At 43.8% G+C, this 20,147-nt stretch overlaps 1 protein-coding gene across 5 annotated transcripts in view; it reads left to right on the forward strand.

Annotated features, from left to right (window-relative positions):
* Window positions 1-20,147, forward strand: part of CPT1B (carnitine palmitoyltransferase 1B) — a 162,973-nt gene that overhangs the window by 80,553 nt on the left and 62,273 nt on the right. The window lies entirely within an intron of this gene.

Below are 20,147 nucleotides of genomic sequence, written 5' to 3' on the forward strand. Positions count from 1 at the left end.
CAGAGCGAGTGTCATCCGGAGAACCATAGGAACTGGCAGGTCAGGAAGACTGGGGAACACAGGAAACGGACCTAGCTGCGAGGAGACTCCGATGACGGAGCGAGTGTCATCCGGAGAACCATAGGAGCTGGCAGGTCAGGAGAACTTAAAGGTACAGGAGAAGAACATCAGGAAGCGAGACATCAGGAAGCCTGGACAAGGAACCTCAGGAGACGAAGACATGGAACACAGGAAGCAGACGAGACATGGAGCTCCAACGATGAACAGAGACCTGACGGAGCGCTGGAAGACAAGAACTTCCAGGAGCAAAGTAACTTCGATGCAAGGCAAAGCATGAGTGCTGGAGAAGAGCTTTTATAGCTCAGGAGCAGGCAACTCCCTGGGAGGAGTCCAAGTGGGCCGTCCCTCTCTGGCTCTATAAGAGTGGAGAGGAGCTGCGGGCCTGCTCCTTAGGAGAAGGGCGTGGCCCATACCAGAGCATCCAGGCTGCAATGGAGCAGGCCTCGAGTATTTATTTATTTAATTTATTTAAAGAGTCTTCTATACCGATATTAGATCATATTGGTTTACAGCGAACTATAGAGAGGAAAATTACAAAAAACAGGGGAGTGGGGAGGGGATACAAAGAAACTAATAGGAAAGCAAGGAAAGCGCAGGAACAAAAGCAACAGGCGAACTTGAGAACCTTGAGGACAAAAGCAATGGCAATTCAAAAATTATAACATTACAGTTCACAGGAGGAGTAACTGGGGTGGGGTTGTTAAGGGTTTTGGGAGAAGGCTTGTTTGAAAAGCCAAGTCTTTAATTGGGATCTGAATTTTATAATGCATGGTTCTAGCCTGAGGTGGGTCGGAAGTGAGTTCCAATGCATGGGGCCAGCAATGGAGAGCGCCCGATCCCTCGTGGATGTGTGAGGTGTGCTTTCTTTAAGGAGGGCACATGGAGGGGACCCTTTGTTAGAGGTCCTGGTGGGCCGATTCGGGCATGTGGGGCGGAAGGGCTCGTCTAGCCAATTGGAATTGTGTGTATATATGGCTTTGTGGATAATGGTCAGGGTTTTATAGAGGATACGAGATGGCATAGGGAGCCAATGCAGGTCCTTAAGGATAGGGGAGATGTGATCATATTTACGTGCATTGGAGATAGTTCTGGCTACTGCATTCTGCAGCATTTGGAGGGGTTTTATGGAGGAATAGGGTAAACCAAGAAAGAGGGAATTACAGTAATCCATCTTGGACGCGAGTGTAGCCTGGATGACAGTACGGTAATCACTGGCATGAAGTAGAGTTTTTTCAGTTTTTTCATAACATTGAATTTGTAGAATCCCTCTTTGAGTATAGCATTGATGTGTTTTTTGAGGTTCAATTGCTGGTCAATCTGAACCCCAAGGTTTCTCGCGCAGTTCTGTGCGTGAAGAGTCTTGTAGGCGGGGTCATTTGCGAGTGAGGATTTAATAGGTAGATGTTGGGAAATGAGGAGCAGTTCTGTTTTGGAAGTGTTTAGAGCCAAATGGAGGTTGGTGAGTAAGGTATTGATGGCGGCAAGACAGTGAAAGAATTTGAGGCAGAGTTCCGATAAGAGTTTGCAAAGAGGGGTAAGGTAGATATTAAAGAGGATAGAAGAGCTGAGTCACGTGATGTGGTGAACGGGATCGGACGTCTCTGATCTCGCTCCGGACGACCAGGCTCCCCTCCGCCTCCATCCACCGGCAAATTTATCCTGCGGTACCCCACTTTGTTCAGGAAGGACATAGCATATGTCGATTACCTCTTTTATGTCCAAATCGCCTTCACCCATGTCTCCTAAACTGGCGAAACGAGACAAAGAAAAAAGCAAGGGGCCAGATCCTAAGATGGCGCCTGGGACGGCTGAGACGGCGCACGGGGGTGACTCGCAGGTTAGCGTGCCGCTTCCCCCCACAGTGACTGAAATTAAAGATGCGGTCCTAGCAGCTTTAGACTGCAAACTCATGGGAATCTCAGACCAGATCGGGGCATTACGAGAGGTGATCACTGAATATGCTCCACGGCTTAATCAAATTGAGGACAGCACGTCCTCTTTGGAAGACGAAGTTGCTGGGCTTCATGGGAAGGTGGCTACACTTGATAAAATGCTTCAAGAGCAGATTGCTAAGACCGATGACCTAGAGAATAGGGCACGTAGGTCGAATATTCGATGCTTGGGAATCCCGGAAACCTTAGAGGAACACTTGCTTCGACCCTCTCTAATAAAATGGCTGCCAGAGGCTTGGGCCTGCCGGAATTGGAGGGCAGTTCAGACATCGAGAGGGCCCATCGAATGGGAGCCAGAGGTCAGGACCAGTCATGACCGCGAGTGGTCATCATGAAAATACTTAACTTTCATCACAAACAATTACTGATGCAAGCAGCTAGGAAATGTGGTACTCTGCAATTCCAGGGAGCGAACGTCCGTCTAGCACCAGACTACTCGGCAAGAGTGGCAGCACTGCAAAGAGCGTTTGCCCCAGTGTGCGGCAAATTAATAGAAAAGAACTTGCGGTTTACTATGCAATTTCCAGCCAAGCTCCGCATTAACTATGAGGGAAAATGGCAAACGTGTGCAACCGTTGAGGAGGCATCGAAGTTCTTAGACACTCTGAATTCTAGTCCTTAAGTAACAGTACCGTACGGAAGGCTTATCAGCTCAATGGAGGGGGAGGGAGAGCTCTGGAGGGTCCGAGCACTCATGATTGACTCCACTACCAGGCTGGTGTGTCTGGAAGGGTTACTTGTTGCTGGGGATTGGGGGGAGGGGGAGGTGGGTAGGGCACTGGTGCTACTGGGATTGTGTATGTTTCTGAACTTATTTTTCTTTTCTTACTGGTAATTATCTGTGTGATTGGCCCCTTTGTTTGTTGGGCACGGACCCCTGATTGGGAGGGTGAGTCAGGCTGGGAGCTTGCCCTTTCGTTTTTCTATTCTGTGTTGTGGTTTACACCTTACTTAGGACATTATGGGTAGTAAATGCAGGATAATTTCCTGGAATGTTGACAGACTGGGTACCCCTATTAAGAGAGAGAAAGTTTTTCAACATTTAAAGCGTTTAAAGGTTGGCATAGCCTGCTTACAGGAAACGCACTTAACTGCTACAGAAAGTAAGAAACTTTGTAGGGATTGGGCCGCTGCCTATTACTTCTCTGAAGCTAAGGGGAAGAAAGGAGGAGTAGCAGTACTAATAAATAAGAATATCCCTTTCACACTCACCCAGGAAATTAAGGATCCAGAGGGTCGTTTTTTAATAGTCATAGGAACGTTAGCGGGGAAAACAGTAACTATTTGTACCATATATGCCCCAAATTCTCCGGACCCAGTATTTGTTACCAAGGTGATTAATATTTTACTAACTAGCTCTCAGGGAGAACTCCTCTTGGTAGGAGACTTCAATAGTGTATTCCAGGCTAGTATGGATAAATCCCAAATTCCAAAAAGCTTCAATGAATCCTCGGACTCGGGGGTTCGACAATTCTGTAAACGATTGGGGCTTTTAGATGTTTGGCGCCTGTTAAATCCAGATAATAAAGCCTATACGCATGTCTCCAGGGCGCCCTATACATTGTCTAGAATAGATTGTATTTTACTTTCCAAAACCCTGTTTGATAAGGTAGATAAAGCAGACATCAAATCTATTGTGATTGCAGATCATGCCCCGGTGTGGGTGGACCTCTGGCTGTCTGCTCCACGGGCGGGTCAAAGGACGTGGCGATTCCCGGGGTCTTTAAACGCAGATAAGGATTTTCACCTATATCTCCAAAAGAAGTGGGATGATTATGCAAAGAATAATGAGCAACATATGGTGGACCCTGCTCTATACTGGGAAACGAGTAAGGTAGTGTTAAGAGGGGAGGTTATAGCCTATTCTATTGCGTAGAGGAAAAAACTGAACGCACTTATTTTGCAACTGGACTCTCAGCTTCAAGCTGCTCAGCAAATGTTAGCAAGCTCTCCCTCTCAGGCGCATAAAGATGCCTATAAAGCTTGCCTCACTGCCTTAAATTCCCACCTTCACCTTCGGGCACAAAAATCGCTTAAGGCCTCTGACCATTTTTTCTTTCAATATGGGAACAAATCCAGTAAATTATTAGCAAGGATGGTAGCCATTAAACGCCGGAAAACCTTTATTGGGGGCCTTAAAACTCACCTTGGCCATCATGTTACCTCTAGTAAAGAGATTTGTACAGTTTTGTGTGATTTTTATGAAGGGCTTTACAGAGAGAATAGACAGGGGGGTCCGGCTGAGGAAGAGGCATTCTTTCAAGATGTACGGTTGCCTCAGGTCTCAGAAGATAAGAGGGAATTTCTCAGTAGACCTATCACTGAAGGAGAGGTACGGGGCGTTAAGGCAGGTAAAAACCATAAGTCACCAGGCCCTGATGGGTTTACATTAGAATATTACAAAATTTTGTGCGCTTCTTTGGCGGCGCCTTTAGCAGCTTTTTTCAATCATGCCTGCGAAATGAACCATTTTCCTCCACAATTTAAAATGGCATTTATTACTGTTTTACCCAAGCCGGGGAAAGATTCCATTTTGGCCTCATCATATCGCCCCATATCTCTATTAAATTGTGACTTAAAACTTTATGCACGGATCCTGGCCCAGAGAATTAACTCTGTTTTGCCCTCTATCATATCACAGTACCAGGCAGGGTTTGTGGGGGGACATAATGCAGGGGTGCATGTAATTAGACTACTTTCTGCCATAGAAACTTCGCACTATCTCAGTCTTGAATCTATGGCGGTAGGGTTCGATTCAGAAAAGGCCTTCGATCATGTCTCTTGGGATTATATGTTTTCAGTCCTTAAGTGCTTTGGGTTTCCCAGCACGATTATACAGGCTATTTCCATTCTATATAACCAATCAATGTCTCATATTGTAGCCAATGACACTGTTTCGGAAGCATTCTGTATTGCCCGTGGGGTGCGGCAGGGATGCCCGCTATCCCCGATTTTATATATTCTAACCCTTGATCCCCTTCTACGGAAATCTGCATCTCCTATTATTCAGGGGATCCATTATAAGAATGGGAATTTCAAAGTAGCGGCTTTTGCCGACGACATGTTGGTCTTTCTTTGCAACCCTGCTGCCTCACTACCACATGTCTTACATTTACAGGCTGTGTTTGGGAAATTTGCCGGGTTAAAAATTAATGTGGAAAAATCAGAGGCTTTGGATGTCCTGGGTACTTTACAGTCTACCTGGCCAGGCGCCTTCCCCTTGAAGTGGGTAGGTACCTCTCTTAAATATCTGGGTATTCATATTCCTGCTTCCCCTAGCAAGCTATATGGGCTAAATGTTACCCCGCTGAAGCAGAAATTGATCAAAAATCTCACGGCGTGGCGGGATTTACCCTTGTCTCTCTCTGGGAAAATTCTGTTATTGAAAATGATGGAAATATCTAAATGGTTGTATCTTTTTTATATGCTGCCTCTCTGGATTAGGAAACAGGACATTCAAGACATTAACAGTGGACTACAGCAATATTTATGGAATGGCAAAAAGGCCTGTATTCCCCTAAAGACTCTAATGCAACCTAAAGGACAGGGGGGACTCAATTGCCCAGATTTGGAGCGTTACAACCAAGCCTGTTTATTACGTCATGTACGGGACTGGCACAACTCTTTACTCTCCTATGGATCACTATACAGCCTGGCTCTCTCCAAATGCTCCTGGTGCTACTCTACATTTACCGGATTCCTTACTTCCTAAAAATAACTATCAGTGTTGTGGTCCGACCCTTACGTCAGCTATGGAAACTGCTGTGCCAGAAATACAAACTGCCACACGGAGGGACAACATGTTTACCCATCCGTGGCTGTAAATTATTCCAGCCGGGAATGATGCAAATGATTTTCCAGATGTGGTCAACAAAAGGTTTAAAATGCATGTATCAATTACTAGAGAGGGAAGCAGATCATTACCAGATATGCAGTTTTCAAGACCTAATGGATCGCTATACTGTCCCTCCTGACCTATATGGCTATTTACAACTCAGACATTTTATGTTGGAGGAGCAAATGGCAAATCCGGCTTTCTTTCAGGGTCACAAGGTACGTGATTTCCTGATAGGTGAAGACGGGAAGAGAATGTCTGCTTCACAGTACTATTTAGCAATGGTGGCATTGTCTCAGTTACCAACATTGGATGGCGTAACTGCAAAATGGAATAAGGTTTTGCCGCAGGCCATCTCATCTAAAGACCTCCAGGCTTGCTTTCAACATATACCTCGAACTGTGGCAAATGTCACACTACGGGACCAGACGTACAAGTTTCTCCACCAATCCTTTTATTCTCAATGCCATGCTTATTATATGGGACTTACTTCAGATAAGCATTGCACCAGATGTACTTCCTTGCACCCAGACTTCTTCCATTGCTTTTGGTCTTGCCCTGCTCTACAAGTTTTCTGGGTGTACCTGCAGACCTTAGTCAAATCTATGTGGGGATTTGCTCTTCCTCTGGATCCTCTAATTTGGCTTTTAGGCATGACGAAGATGGTGGTCCCCGAGTTTACCGGCCTTCAACAATGTTTATTTAAGAAGATTATTCTTATTGCAAGGGATGAGATCTTGACGCAGTGGACCCAACAGGCGCCAGTTTACATCCCGGTGTGGAAAACCAAATTTCATAAACTAATGCATATGGAGCTCTTAACTGCCAAATACGGTTCCAGTGAGAAATACATCAAAGTTCAACTTTTATGGAAGGACTATGTGAACCTTCTTCCGTTAGAGGAGTCCGGAGTCATACCATGATACGTTCAAATACTTTTATGTATTCTGATATATGTTTCTGACTTAAACATACTATATTATATATATTATTTTAAGCATACGGCTCCTCTTGAGCCAATGATGTTATTGTCCTGTTTCTTTTGTCATATACCAGTGCCCTGCCAGGGGAGGGGAGGGAATTGGGAGGGGGGGGGAGGGGGGGGGAGGGAAGTTTTTCTGCAGTTAATCATAGTTAAAAACTGGTTTACAGTTGGTTTTCTTGTGTGACTATTTAACCTGGGTCGTGTTCCCTGGAAGAAGCTTGGCTTGGAAGTTTGTTTCATTGCATTGTGGAACTCTTTGATGATTTGTCACACCACTAGAAACATGTTTGTTACTGATGTTAACATACCGACTGTGTTCCAATAAATATATTCACACACAAAAAAAAAAAAGAGGATAGAAGAAAGGGAGGAGCCCTGAGGGACTCCCTGGGAGAGAGCGTAGTAAATGGACTCAGCATTGCCTATCTTCACAGTGAATTGCCTATTGTCGAGAAAGGAGGAGAACCACTTGAGGGCTGAGCCTGAGAGGCCAATGTCGGATAGGCGGGAGAGGAGGTGATTGTGATTTATTGTATCGAAGGCCGCCGAAATGTCGAGCAGAGCAAGGATGTAACTGTGACTTTGATCCATTCCCCTAAGGAGGTGGTCGGTTAAGGAAAGAAGAAGAGTCTCAGTATTGAGATATTTGCGGAAGCCGAATTGGGAGGAGTGAAGTAGATTGTTGGTTTCAAGGAAGTCCGTTAATTGCGAATTGACGACCTTTTCCATGACTTTTGAGATGAATGGGAGATTGGAGATAGGGCGAAAATTGGCAGGATCCTTGGGGTCTAGTAAGGGTTTTTTGAGCAGTGGTTTAACCACGGCATGCTTGAGAGAATCGGGGACGATACCTGAGGAAAGGGAGCAATTGATGATATCAGCAATGGGTTTGGAGATGGTGTCAGGTATGGTGAGGAGGGCTTTGGTTGGGATGGTATCTGAGGGGTGTGTTTCAGGTTTAATCTTTTTAAGGATTGATGCGATTTCTGTGGACGAGACAAGGTCAAGGTCATTGAAGGAGGCAGATGTTGAGGTAGCGCCTGTGGTTATAGGGAGCGAATGGGGTTTGGAGGGAAATCTGAGGAGAATGTTTGCAATTTTATTATGAAAGTAGCGCGCCAGTTCTTCACATTTACTAATGGCTTCTCTGTCAGGAATGGGGGGAGGGGGGGGTGTATGAAGACAATGGAGGTGCTGGGAGGGGGGGGGGTGTTGCAGGATTTGGGCGTCTTTATGGAGAGAGAGAGGATTTAATAATGGAGTAGTCAGACCATGGGACAGGGGTACAAGAGGGCTTATTAGAGGAGTGGATACTGGAGTTAATGAAGATGATGTCTAGGGTGTGCCCTGCTTTGTGGGTGGGGGAGGAGATGATTTGGGTAAAACCAATGGCATCCAGTGAGTTGAGGAAGGCTTCACAGGATGAGGAGCGGGGGGTGACATCAACATGGAGGTTGATATCGCCTAATATAATGGCAGGGGAATCACTATTGATGTTATTGGAAATGAATTCGATAAGGAGGGAAGGGTTGTGTTCTAGAGTGCCGGGGGGGGGGGGGGGGGAATTAACTAAGCAGATCTGGAGTTCCTGGGATTTGTAAAGCCCAATCTCAAGTTTGTGTGGGGTGTCAATTTTCACAGGTTTGAGGTTTATGTGCTTTTTGACAGCTAAGAGGACGCCTCCGCCTCGTTTCTTGGGTCTCGGGATGGAGAAAATATCGTAGGTGACAGTGGGAAGCTGGTTGAGAAGGACAATATCAGAATCTTTGAGCCAGGTCTCTGTGACTGCGCAGATTTCTGGCTTGCAGTCGACTAGCATGTCATTCAGTATTACAGTTTTCTTAGATAGGGACTGTACATTTAGAAGCATGATGGATAGGTGAGTGAGTGGGGAAATGAGGTTGGGGAGGAGGGACTTGCGCTGGGTGACAGGGCTGAATAGGATGGGGTGATGAACTCTGCAGGATGGGTAATGGATGCGCGGGATGGGGAGGCTTGAGTTGCTGGCCATAATGGAGGCTGAGGAGGTATAGAAGGTGTGATAGGCTAGGGGCAAGGTGGCAGGGGAAATATGCAATCACAACGGTAACAGGAATTAATCACAGCAGTATCAATGGTTAGTCAGCAGTCATAGCAATCACAGCAGTATCAAGTGTAAATCGCAGGTACCAAAAGGTCACGAACAAAATTAGAGAAATGCGTACACTTATAGCATGATAAAATGTTAGTTATCACAAGGGAAGGAGTGAAGTCTTATCGCTGGACGTGAAAGCTTAGGATTAGAGTTACCTTGAGCAGACGCATAGTTTACACAGAGAGGTTGGAAGTCCGTGAAGCACAGGAGAGCAATCGGAGAGAAACTGTGGTTGGGCCATGCCGTACTGCGGTGAGGCAGGGCAACACAGTGTAGGGTGGGGCACGCTCAAAGGGTGCACAAAGGGGCGCACCAAGGGGCAGGCCCCTTAGGTCGCGCTCCTTTGTGCGTGCGACGCCGCCGAGAAGGGCCCGGATTTAAAGGGGGCTTAGCTGGTCTGCGATTGGCTGTCGTGCTCCAGGTTTCAAAGGCCTCCGATAGGCCAGCCGAGCTCCAGGGATGCAGCCGAGGGTGTCCACGCGGTCTCCCGGGGGGAAGGGGGGGGGCGGGGGTGAGCGGCGGTCCAGCTGTGGTGAACGCGATGGGCTCTTGCCCCGGATGGGCTGCGCCGATTGCGCGAGCCAGGTGAGTCGACGAGGCAGGCAGGAAGGCAAAAAGGAAGGTGCCGCCGAGAAGGGCCCGGATTTAAATGGAGCTTAGCTGGTCTGCGATTGGCTGTCGTGCTCCAGGTTTCAAAGGTCTCCAATAGGCCAGCCAAGCTCCGGGGATGTGGTCGAGGCCCCGAACACACCGAAGGCCTCCCAGGCCATGGAGCAGGATCCGGACAATTGCTCAGGCGAGGCCCTGGCTTCGGAGTGGCCTCCAGAAAAAGGTGAGATGCCTCCTGTGGCGCAGCTACAGGAGGAATCGTAACAAGGACTTTGTTTTCACTACATCAAATGAAATGCAAGCTGTTTCAATTTGGAAACAAGCCTGGGCAATTCCTTGCAAACCTTTTAAGAGGACAAGGTAAATCTAAATTTATCTCCTTCATACAGAATGGGCAAGGTGAGAGATTGACAACTACAGAAAATATTGCAAAATGTTCTCTGGCTACTATTAAAATTTATATACAGATGAGTCTGGTGGTTGTCAGGAGATGAATATGTTTCTTGAAGAGAGTGAGTGTGTTGGAGTCTGTGAGGTAGATCTTCAAAAATTGAATCTGCCTATTGAGGTGGGGGAAGTTAGGGAAGCCATCTCATCCTTGCCATCTATGAAAGCCCTGGGCCCTGATGGGTTTGATATAATTTTTAACAAAGTTAAAGGTGGAAAGAAGGCAAAACGATTACCGGCATGGTTAAAAGGGGAGGTGAAAGAAGCTATTTTAGCCAAAAGATCTTCATTCAAAAATTGGAAGAAGGATCCAACAAAAGAAAATAGGATAAAGCATAAACGTTGGCAAGTTAAATGTAAGACATTGATAAGACATGCTAAGAGAGAATTTGAAAAGAAGTTGGCTGTATTTATTTTATTTATTTAATTCTTTTATATACCGACCTTCATGACATGGGTCATATCAAATCGGTTTACATGAAACCTGGGGGATAACATTCGTTAACAACCAATTAACAAGAGGTCATTTACAGGAGGCAATAGTTACATTTAACAAGGAGTAGCAACTTGGAATCTGGAGAAAGAGAAAGAAACAACATTGAGTATATAAGGGGCTTAGCTACATATATAGCGAAGCGAGCTTAAATTGTAATGATCCTGATTTGGGCCGATTATGGGAAAGCTTGTCGGAATAGCCAAGTTTTGAGTTTTTTCCGAAATGTTTGTAGGCAGGGTTCCAGTCTGAGGTCTGGTGGAATATTATTCCAAATAGTAGGTCCTGCTATCAAGAATGCTCGTTCTTTGGTGGCGGTGTGGCATGTGGCTTTGGTTGAGGGGGCGTGTAGAGATCCTTTGTATATTTCTCTGATGGGTCTGGATGATGTGTGGAGTCTGAGCGGGATCTGAAGGTCAAGTAGGAGTTGTTTGTGGATAGTTTTGTGGATTAAGGTGAGGGACTTGTGTAAGATTCTATAGTTTATTGGTAGCCAATGCAGGTTCTGTAAGATGGGAGTGATGTGATCTCCGCGATTGGTATTGGTCAAGACTCTAGCTGTCACGTTCTGGAGCATCTGTACTGGTTTTGTGGTGGAGAAGGGGAGTCCCAGGAGAAGGGCGTTGCAGTAGTCGATCTTGGAAAAGAGTGTGGTTTGGAGGACTTTCCAAAAAGGCGGTTTCTCCTTGTCCGCGAGTTTCCTTTTCGAAATGCTGACTGCATTATTCATGAGGTGGTCAATTGTTTCCATGGCTTTCAAGTGTTCTGATTGCAGAGGTTGTGAGTCAGGACCAGAAGATCTTTCAGCTTTATCATGGAGGGATTTACTCCTATACATAGTTCGCTTCACATCTTTAGATTTTGCAACAGAATGGCCTTCATTGGCCTTGCAAACAGTTGGATTTGGGTTTGACCGAGGAAAGGTCAGCAGTTTGCTTAAATTGACTCCAGTCTGGGTACATTTGTAAGGGAATCCTCTTCTGACAGACAAGAATTGCTGGATTTGACCTGACCCTGAAGCTGGCGTCTGTGATGGTCTTAGAAAAGACTTTGGGGAAATATATTTCTTCCTCTGTTCTCGAGCCTGCAGGACAGGAATCTCCTTTCCCTCCATGGCAGGAGTCTGCAAAACAGGGATTTCTGCTTCCTTCGTGCCTGCATCCAGAAAAGGGATCTCTGCTCCTTCCGTGCCTGTATCCAGAAAATGGATGCCCACTTCCTTCGTTCCTGCATCCAGAAAAGGGATCTCCGCTTCCTTCGTGCCTGCATCCAGAAAGGGGATCTCCGCTTCCTTTATGTTAGCTTCCAGAAAAGGGATCTCCGCTTCCTTTGTGCTAGTCTGGTCAGCAGGAATCTTTTTCTCTCCGCCAGCCTGTGAACCTGACTCCGACAGTCTCTCTCTTATCGCCTGCAAAACTGGAATAGACAGTCTCTCTCTTATTGCCTGCAAAATTGGGATATCTTGCCTCTCTTCTCCAGCCTGCAAAATGTCCAGTCTCTCTTTTATAGCTAGCAAAATCGGATTGTCTTTTAGTTCTTCTGAAGTCTTCAGAACTGGGATTTTTCTCTCTTCCACAGGCAGCTCTGTGGGTGCTTCACATTTCTCCAAGGCAGCTAGATCTGTGGGCTGTTCCCCTGCAGAAGAACTTGTATTTATCTCTTTCTTCTCTCTCTAATCAAGGTTTCACCTTGTTCTTCTTCAGCATGCTCTTCTTTCTTCAGCTGAAAGGTACAACCAGTTTTCTCCATCCAGGTTTTCAAATAAGCCAAGTATTCTTTCCCACACAATGCTGAATCATCAAGATTGGGGAAGCTGGTAGGTTTTGGAGCCTTTTCACTTAACCCAACTATGTTTAGAATTTTTTCTTGTCTGCAAGAGGTTACAAACGCATAAGTCTGGCCAAGAAGCACCAATGACTTTCGACATAAGGAAATGCTTTTCTCCAGGGCATTAGACAACTGTGCAATACTATGGAGGCCTTCTATCTTTTGGTCTATTTCGTACGCATTGCAAGCCATTAGCAAGGGAATACTAGCCTTTAGAAGGCGTGCTTGAACTTTCATCAATTCATTGTCAGCAGGACTTAATAGTTCAATAAAACTGTTTCTGCTTTTTATTAATTTTTTCCTTTAGCATGCTTAAAAATGCATTATCTACAGATGGACTCTTCAAAGCTGGGTGTTTTAAGTTATCAATGCTGAAATAAAAATACTCTTGCTGTGCTTCTTTAATTGAACACTTGTAGAGGCAAAAACTCACAGTAAAAACTTTTTTAGATATATCCGATGCAGAAAGCCTGTGAGGGAGTCAGTTGGACCATTAGGTGATCGAGGGGTTAAAGGGGCACTTAGAGAAGATAAGGCCATCGCGGAAAGATTAGATGATTTCTTTGCTTCGGTGTTTACTGAAGAGGATGTTGGGGAGGTACCCGTAATGGAGAAGGTTTTCATGGGTAATGATTCAGATGGACTGAATCAAATCACGGTGAACCTAGAAGATGTGGTAGGCCTGATTGACAAACTGAAGAGTAGTAAATCACCTGGACCAGATGGTATACACCCCAGAGTTCTGAAGGAACTAAAAAATGAAATTTCAGACCTATTAGTAAAAATTTGTAACCTATCATTAAAATCATCCATTGTACCTGAAGACTGGAGGATAGCAAATGTAACCCCAATATTTAAAAAGGGCTCCAGGGGTGATCCAGGAAACTACAGACCAGTTAGCCTGACTTCAGTGCCAGGAAAAATAGTGGAAAGTGTTCTAAACATCAAAATCACAGAGCATATAGAAAGACATGGTTTAATGGAACAAAGTCAGCATGGCTTTACCCAGGGCAAGTCTTGCCTCACAAATCTGCTTCACGTTTTTGAAGGAGTTAATAAACATGTGGATAAAGGTGAACGGTAGATGTAGTATACTTGGATTTTCAGAAGGCGTTTGACAAAGTTCCTCATGAGAGGCTTCTAGGAAAAGTAAAAAGTCATGGGATAGGTGGCGATGTCCTTTCGTGGATTGCAAACTGGCTAAAAGACAGGAAACAGAGAGTAGGATTAAATGGACAATTTTCTCAGTGGAAGGGAGTGGACAGTGGAGTGCCTCAGGGATCTGTATTGGGACCCTTACTTTTCAATATATTTATAAATGATCTGGAAAGAAATACGACGAGTGAGGAATCAAATTTGCAGATGACACAAAATTGTTCAGAGTAGTTAAATCACAAGCAGATTGTGATAAATTGCAGGAAGATCTTGAGACTGGAAAATTGGGCATCCAAATGGCAGATGAAATTTAATATGGATAAGTGCAAGGTGATGCATATAGGGAAAAATAACCCATGCTATAATTACACAATGTTAGGTTCCATATTAGGTGCTACAACCCAAGAAAGAGATCTAGGCGTCATAGTGGATAACACATTGAAATCATCGGTTCAGTGTGCTGCGGCAGTCAAAAAAGCAAACAGAATGTTGGGAATTATTAGAAAGGGAATGGTGAATAAAATGGAAAATGTCATAATGCCTCTGAATCGCTCCATGGTGAGACCGCACCTTGAATACTGTGTACAATTCTGGTCGCCGCATCTCAAAAAAGATATAATTGCGATGGAGAAGGTACAGAGAAGGGCGACCAAAGTGATAAGGGGAATGGAACAGCTCCCCTGTGAGGAAAGACTAAAGAGGTTAGGACTTTTCAGCTTGGAGAAGAGACGACTGAGGGGGGGATATGATAGAGATGTTTAAAATCATGAGACATAAGAACATAAGAAAATGCCATACTGGGTCAGACCAAGGGTCCATCTAGCCCAGCATCCTGTTTCCAACAGTGGCCAATCCAGGCCATAAGAACCTGGCAAGTACCCAAAAACTAAGTCTTTTCCATGTAACCATTGCTAATGGCAGTGGCTATTCTCTAAGTGAACTTAATAGCTGGTAATGGACTTCTCCTCCAAGAACTTATCCAATCCTTTTTTAAACACAGCTATACTAACTGCAATAACCACATCCTCTGGCAACAAATTCCAGAGTTTAATTGTGCGCTGAGTAAAGAAGAACTTTCTCCGATTAGTTTTAAATGTGCCCCATGCTAACTTCATGGAGTGCCCCCTAGTCTTTCTACTATCCGAAAGAGTAAATGTAACAGGAATGTTCTTTAGTTCTGCTTCTTGTACAGGATTCTTGGCAGGCCAGCCTTTGATGCCTTCACCCTGCGTTGGGATGAGAGTCTTCTGTTTGTGTATCCTCCAGCTTCATTTGTAGCAAAGACTTTGAAGCTTTGCAAGGATAGGGAGATTGATTCTCATAGTCCCTTATTGGCCAAGATAAGTCTCATTTCCATTCTACTGGAGATATCATCAGGAAACCGATCAGAACATAAATTGCTATACTGGGTCAAACAGAGGGTCCATCAAACCCAATATTGGCCAATCCAGCTTACAAGTACCTGGCAAGTAGCCAAACATTAAGTAGATCCCATGCTACTAATGCCAGTAATAGCAGTGACTGTTCCCTAAGTCAACTTGATTACTAGTTTATGGACTACTTCTCCAGTAACTTATCCAAACCTTTTTTAAACCTAGCTACAATAACTACTTTAACCACATGCTCTGGCAACAAATTCCAGAGCTTAATTGTGCATTGTGAGAGAATTTTCTATGATTTGTTTTAAATATGCTACTTGCTAACTTCATGGAGTGTCTCATGAAGTTATCTAAAAGAGTAAATAACTGATTCACATTTACCCGTTATAGACCTCTCATGATTTTGTAGACCTCTATCATATCCCGCGTCAGCCGTCTCTTCTCCAAACTGAACAGCCCTAATCTCATTAACCTTTCCTGTACCATCCCCTTTATCATTTTGGTCACCCTTCTCTGTATCTTTTCCAATGCAACTATATCTTTTTTTTTTTTTTAGATGCGGTGACCAGAATTGTACACAGTACTCAAGGTGTGGTTTCACCATGAAGTGATAGAGGCAATATGACATTTTCCTTTTTATTCACTATTCTCTTCCTAATTTTTAACATTGAACTAGATTCATCAAAATAGCACCTGTGATTTAACATGTTTAGGCTAATTTCCCTGCTTCCACATCGTGTAGGTAAAGTCAGCAACACACGATACCTTTATTGCACCCACGCTATTTTTCGCATCACATGCTGATTTATCCCCTGCAGGCATGTTACCGACTGAAAAGATTTTTATCGTAAATGAGAGAGAGAGACTCTGTACTCTGTAGAGGCCAGTATGTAAGTTTGATATTTATACCATTGTAAGAGGAGGCATTTATAATTTGGGGTGGGATTGGGGTGGTGGGGTAGATTTTGGGTAGCAATTTTACATACACAGTCAGAGGTAGGAACAGCAAAGTTGACATGAATGAAGATTTTCTGTCATTTGGAGTGATGAAAGGTAAAAGGAGTTGATTTGTAAATGTACTCTGTACCTAGCTTGACTGCAGTTAGTGCATCAAGCTAGGTAAGAGAGAAAAAAGTGTAGTTATTTCTAGAGATATTCATTCGTCCTGGTTCGGGGAGCCCGATACCTGAAGGAATTTTTCCTGAAATTTTGGGAAAAATTCGTTTTCGGGTTTAGTGCGCACATTTTTTCGTTAGCACATACTAACCGGAGTTAGTGCGCACTAAAATGAAATTCGGGTCTCCCCGAATTTTAAAGGTTCAAACGGGCCGAAAACGAAGCCCAAACCGATAGGTTCGGGCTTTGCACATCCCTAGTTATTTCTGGCATTAAAACCTGCATTGCTGTGTTTTACTCTATCGCATTTGACGTTAGGAGCTGCTCGTTACCATTAACTCTGCCCAGACTCATCACACTTGCATAGCAAATGCGACATTTGCATTCTAATACTTGTTGCGCTATTTCCCGCACGCATTACGGCATTAACACGAAGTGATAAATGACTTAGATTGTTTGCTTTATTAGTTGCCATAGCCAAAGTCTTTTTCCTGGGTGGTAGTTCCTAATATAGAACCTAACGTCATGTAACTACAGCATGTATTATTTTTCCCTATCTGCATCACCTTGCACTTGCCACATTAAATTTCATCTGCCATTTGGATGCCCAATCTTCCAGTCTCGCAGGGTCCTCCTGCAATTTATCACAATCAACATGTGTTTTAACTATTCTGAATAATCTTGTTTCATCTGCAAATTTGATTACCTCACTTATCATATCCTTTTCCAGCTCATTTATAAATATATTGAAAAACACTGGTGCAAGTACAGATCCCTACTACTGTTTACCTTTTTCCACTGAGAAAATTCACCATTTAATCCTACTCCATTTCCTGTCTTATAACCAGTTTATAATCCACATAAAGGATATCGCCTCCTATCCCATAACGTTTTAGTTTTCTTGAAAGCCTCTCATGAGGGACTTTGTCAAATGCCTTTTGAAAATCCAAATACCCTACATTTACCGGTTCACCTTTATCCAAATGTTTAACTCTTTCAGAAAAATGAAGCAGATTTGTGAGGCAAGACTTCCCTTGGGTACATCCATGCTGTCTGTGTTCCATTAAACCATGTCTTTCTATATGTTCTGTGATTTTGATCTTTAGAAAAGTTTCCACTATTTTTCCCGACACTGAAATCATGCTCATCGGCTTATAGTTTCCCGGATCACTCCTGGAGCTCTTTTCAACTATTGGGAAGGAATACATTAGCCATCCTTCAATCTTCAGGTACAAAAGATGATTTTAATGATAGGTTACAAATTTTAACTTATATATCTGAAATTTCATTTTTCAGTTCCCACAGCAGTCTGGGGTACATACCTTCCAGTCCAGGTGATTTGCTACTCTTTAGTTTGTCAATGTGACCTACTACATCTTCCAGGTTCATCATGATTTGGGTCAGTTCATCTGGCTCATCACCTTTGAAAACCATCTTCGGAACTGGTAACTCCCCAACAACCTCAGTAAACACAGAAGCAAAGAATTAATTTAATCTTTCTGCAATGGCCTTATCTTCCCTAAGAGCCCCTTTAATCCCTCTGTCATCTAATGACCCAGCTGACTCCCTCCCAGGTTTCTTGCTTCGGATATATTTAAAAAGTTTCAAATTCTCTCTTAGCTTGTCTTATCATTGTTTTACACTTAGGAAAAAGCATAAGCATTATCAAGTTATTTTCTTCAGATGGATCCTTCTTCCAAGTTTTGAAGGATTTTTTTGGGCTAAAATAGCCTTTTTCACCTCACCTCCCCAGATCTCATCACACAGGATTGGAGCAGGTTGTTTCATCCCAAACATCAGGTCCCGCTGCTAACAGCCTGGATGTTGAGAAGGTGACTCTCTAACCCCTCAGTATTTCAGAGGCTGAGAATTGTGTCCTGGTAGCTTCCAGAAAGTCTTCTACCAGAAAGTCTTATGGACTGAAGTAGAGGAGGTTCTTCATGTGGTGCGAGTAAAGGGCTTTAGATCCTTTCTTGCACCCAAGAAACTACTTGACTACCTTCTACACCTTTCAGAAGCTAGTCTTAAAACCAACTCTGTGAGGATTCACCTGAGTACAACTGGAGCATGTCATCCGAGTGTAGATGGTAAACCCATCTCTGTGTGGCATATAGTTATACAGTTCATATGAGATCTGCATCAATTGAAGCCTCCCCTAAGACCTCTTGCTGTGTACTGAGACCTCATTGTAGTGCTAGCCCAGCTGATTAAATCTCCTTTCAAGCCACTGTATTCCTGTGACCTGAAGTACCTGACCTGGACGATCATATATTTTTGGTGGCGATCACTTCAGCATCCAGGGTCTCTACCTATTAATCTTCACTGGATAACATTAATACTTTTAGTTTTTACTTCAGATATCTACTAAAAATCTTTGCTAGTTCTTGAATTTTATTACCTTATCTATATTATTTTAGGAATTGGTGATAATTTAAAATTGTCTTTCATTCAATGCAACAGTTATAGTGCTTATGTCCCGAAGCCTATCCTTTAGAGAATCAAAGGTTATCCCTTTTCCCTTCAGCTGTCTGCAGTTAAAATGGAGCTGCTTCATCAAAGGGAGGAATTGTCCAGGTTTCCATTAACCTACCTTTTCTTGAACCATCCAGTATGTCTCTCCCATCTCCCACAGAGATTACAGAATCCCAAGAAAAAATGGTTTACAGTGGGCTTTGGTAGAACAAGACATGTAACAGACACCCACCTTCCCCAACTTTACAGCATCCTGTGCATCAACCTCCACTCCTGCAGAGATGTTGGACATCCAGTATTAAAAAACCCAGGAGTAAGTGGATAACAGTGGGTTCTGTAAGAATAAGGCCTGTGATGATGAGACACACACTCTCCCCCAAAGTTACCCCTACAAAATGCATTTTCTGCATTGGAGAATGAAGAAGCCTCAGCAATAAATTTTGAAGTGATTTCTAAAAGTGGTGTCACTCAATGCACCCAGAAGCCATTCAACAGAATCAGATGTCATAAAAGAAAGCTGCTTCTGCTGGGAGATATGGTCATCAGAGGAACCAATTTGGGAGCACATTTTAATGACGACACAACAGATAAGTGCCTTCCAGGATCCTCAGCTAGTAGAAATGCAAACCAAATAGTCCAAGTCATTGAAGACGAAAGTAGGAACTTTGATATCAGTGTTATCCATATGGGGATCAATGACCTCAACAGAAATTGTATCTATGTAATCCAAAAAAAATTCCAACATCTAAGAAAGATAAGACACACTGCAAAGACTGTTGCCTTTTAGGAAGTATTACCTGTTCCTGGAAAGGGAAATGAGAAGCTATGCCATTTAGATAATTTCAATTCCTGGTTCAAATCCTGTGGATCCCTAAAGGGTAGAGAATGAGAATGAAGAAAAGAGTGCATGGGGGTAACTTGCTGGTGTGGCAATTACTACTCTTAACCAATAAGCCTTCATACTGTTGATGCAACTCCATCATTGCTCTTCACTTCAACAGCAGGAGGAAAAGGGGAATTTGATTCAGACAGCAAAAAACAAGGACATTGAATTTTACATCCTGGTAAAACAAGAATGGGGTAACTTGCTGATGCGGCTATTACAACCATTAACCAATAAGCCTCATTCTTTTGATGCTTCGCCAACATTTCTCTCTGCTTCAACAGCAAGAGGTAACAAGGAATTGGACACACACAGCAACCAACAAGGGCCCTGATTTTGACGGTGTGGGAAACTGATAAGCATAGGGGTGACTTGTATGGACCGCAGATACTCCCATAATCTTGCTGGGCAGACTGGATGGACCATTTGGGCCTTTTCTGCCATCATTTCTATGTTTCTATTCACCTTGCACTAAGTTTTTTCATGACAGGGTGGTCTTGCGTATGTACCCTAAGTTTCTGCCTAAGGTGGTGTCAGTCTTCCATCTTAACTAGTCCATCGTCTTGCCAACATTCTTTCTAAGGCCCCATTTGCACCAAGGTGAACAAGCTCTGCACATTTTAGACTGCAAAAGAGCCTTGGTTTTCTGTCTGGAGCAGATAGAAGCCCATAGACAGTCCACCCAGCTTTTTGTTTCTTTTGACCAGAACAGGCTAGGTTCGCCATTGCCAAGCAGATGTTTTTCAGTTGGCTAGTAGACTGCATCTCCTATTTTGCTCAGATGGGATTGCATCTTGGAG

Source organism: Rhinatrema bivittatum, chromosome 9, assembly GCF_901001135.1.
Source record: "Rhinatrema bivittatum chromosome 9, aRhiBiv1.1, whole genome shotgun sequence".
In the NCBI taxonomy this organism is placed as follows: domain Eukaryota; kingdom Metazoa; phylum Chordata; class Amphibia; order Gymnophiona; family Rhinatrematidae; genus Rhinatrema; species Rhinatrema bivittatum.